Genomic DNA, 3,335 nt, shown 5'->3' with positions numbered 1-3,335 from the left:
CACACACACACAAACACACACTCCCAGTAAAAAAAAAAGTAACAAAGAAAAAGAAAAAACAAAGCAAAACAAAAACCTCAAGGTTTAATTTGGGATTGGATTTGAACTAGGGACGTCCATTAATTCAAAGAGATCATGTCCTCACCACAATGACGTCAAGTCGGTCAAGTTGCCCGGCTCATCTTTACGTTATGGCCTAATGTTCACGAACAATATTATAGTGAACATTAGCTTACACAGGTTTAAATTTGCCTCGGGCTATGGGTTTCTTGTCATTTGCTTTCTTCCACTTCGTCTCCTTAGAACAGGGGTCAATAGGTAGGAGGGGAGAGGAGAAGATGGGTGTTGGGGTGGGGGTAGGGGGAGGGTAGGGATACATTCTCATATGAAAAAAGGGGAGGGGGAATTGTGTAAAATATTGTTATTATACACATATGCGCGCGCGCGCACACACACACACACACACACACACACACACACACACACACACACACGCACACACACAGTTACACCCATACACGCACACACACTCACACACATATACCACACACACACATACACACACAAACACGCACACACACTTACACCCATACACGCACACACACTCACACACATATACCACACACACACACATACACACACAAACACGCACGCACTTACGCGCAAACGCAGTCCCTTGATGCAGCCCATTGCATTGGAATTGAGCCCTGCAGTGCCAACAAGTTCTGGAAATAATTATAAGAGGAAACCCTGTACATGTTTTGAGTCAGTGAAACGTGTTTTTGAATAATTTAAGTTTAAGAAAAAGAAACTGTGTGCATGTTTTTGGTGAAACGCATTTTTGAATAGTTAAAGAATGTTGTACCATAGACCTCAGACCAAAGACTGAATCTTTGTGTTATTTTTGCTGAGCTAAAACAGATTTGACGTCTGTAAAACGTTTCTGTGATTGTTTTTATTGCTTAGCTTTCTACGCGTGTAATAGAGACAATGTTTGTGATCAATGGTTGATTCATAATATTGATGCCGAAAGCAAGATTGGTAATAAACTTTGTTATTGAGCAAACTGAATGAATATGGCTGATGTTTTTGTTTCTTTTGATTTATGCATCCATGAGATTGTATATTTTTCTTTGGTACAGTTTCCCTATTCACACTCTTGATCGTCGATTGATGGGGATCGAACATCTGTTTTTAAAAAGCACTGACGAAAAACAAACAAACGAACAAAAAGCATTCGGAGGTTCCAGTTTTTCAAACAGCACACACAGCACTCGTCGAAGAAGAGGTGGATTCCTCGCCCGATCTCCCCGGCAACATAATATAAGATAAATCCCAAACTGTCAACACATGGTACGATTTGTCAGTGCTAGTTATTATCTTAGACTATATTTTTTCTGAAATGTAAATTCTAGTTGTTTTTACGCTACCATCAACATAATTTAGATCATTTAGGCTGCCAGGACAGCCCAGGCTGAGACGATACGGATTCATCCCATCAGAAAGACCGAGATACTCGATAAAACGTTTTTTTATCGCTCCAAAATCGAAGTCAGTCTCTTACGTACAGCAGCAAAACGTCTACCACTACAATACAGACGCCTGTCCAGAGCGTTTAAGAATAGACACTTTTGCCGAAGCGAGAGAGGCACCACGGTCTTGTATAGCACACAGCTAAGACTACACTACGTTTTCAGAAAAAGAAAACTTGAGCCACCCATTCGAAACTTCCTTGAACTAGTACGCACATCTGGAGTCTCACTTTTCGGGGGACAACATTCTTTTCAAGTAAACTCTTTGACCATAATATACTGATGACTCAGGGCATAAAAGATTGAGGACATTATCAACTGGACTTGACAACAGCTGCTGGGGAACTGAGAACCACAAAACAAGCAAACCGGCGTCTGTGGTATAGCTTTTGGGCACTTGGCTGTCGCACTCAGGAGACTCAAGTTCGATTCTCGAGAGGGGAGAAATTTTTATCGAGTACATGTACATGTATCTCGTTCTTTCTGCTGGGATGTTGTATTCCTCTCATTTTGGATTGGAGGCCCGCCCCCCAAAAAGATCGGAATTGTGTTTGTGTCGATTGAGGAAAGGGGGGGGGGGGGAGTAGAACGTTAATATCGAAAAGGAAACAAGTGATGAATATATCATCATCCGGTGCCTTGCCGACTGGCGTGGGCGATCATGGACCTCCAGTATATGAATTATATTTGTTGCCAAATGTTTGTGCATGCCTATTAATCTGAACCCTACAAAAGTCTTCGAACTGTTTAGGTACCTTGTTGCTTTTTTCTTTTATCAGGGTGCCGTGACAGAAAATAGTAAAAATAATAAAGGGAGAATCTTAAAACGAGTCCTTAGAGTCGCATCCTTGTTTGATAGTGCCAGTACCTACTCTTGTCTTAAGCACTGTGTTTAGCCCACGGGGGGCTCTTGTGGCCTCGAGATTAAGATATTAGCCTCTCATACAATAAGTCCCAGGTACGAATCCGGATAGCAGCGGAACATTTTCTTCTCTAAAATTGTGTCCTTTCACATCATTTCCTGCTCTCTAACCAATGTTCTGTCGTCTGCTTTCGTCTCCACTTTCTGCCTCACCCCCTTTGCCCCTCCTCTGGGCTCCTGACTTTCTGCAGCCTTTCTCCTATTTCTCCTTGGCTCCTTCTTAGTGCTGTCTTTCAGCAGCACCCGTGATCTTGTTGTAGGAAAGATCTACACCTACGCTTCTTGGACAAGGGCGAAAAATCTCAGAGGTCCCGCGTGCAAGTTGCGCACGTTAAAGATCCCTTGGTGGTCCAAAATCGGTTGGAGTAGGCTTCGGCCGCCACCCTTGCAAAATTAAAAATTTTCTAAGTACTGAAAATGTTTAATGTGTGCCGCGCGCTTATATTATGACCTTATGCTGTTGCAAGAGCCGTAAAACACTTACCAGAAAAAAATACCACTCCTGTACCTGATAGGCAGCACCGTGCCTGTTTGGTCTTCAGTTTGCATATTAAACGAAATTTCTCTTATGAACACCGGCGTCTTTGGTGTAACAGTTAGGCGATTCACCGTCTCACGGAGGGGACCCGAGTTCGATTCTCAGCTTGGGAGATTATTAAAATTTATCGAGTATCTCTATCTTTGTGCTGGGATGTGTCCTTCTCAGTCTGTGTGGCTGGCCTGCCAGTCCTCTTCCTTCCATGATAAGATAAGATAAGATACATCTTTATGGTCCAGATCCTGGCATATTGGTTTGGTGTTTCACCACGTGTACTCACACCCCTACACACACACTCATGCACACAAACGCAGGCTTACAATCACATGCATAATATAAAAGA

The sequence above is a fragment of the Aplysia californica genome, unplaced genomic scaffold, assembly GCF_000002075.1.
Source record: "Aplysia californica isolate F4 #8 unplaced genomic scaffold, AplCal3.0 scaffold00477, whole genome shotgun sequence".
Taxonomy (NCBI): domain Eukaryota; kingdom Metazoa; phylum Mollusca; class Gastropoda; order Aplysiida; family Aplysiidae; genus Aplysia; species Aplysia californica.
Note: the sequence above shows the minus strand (reverse complement) of the source record.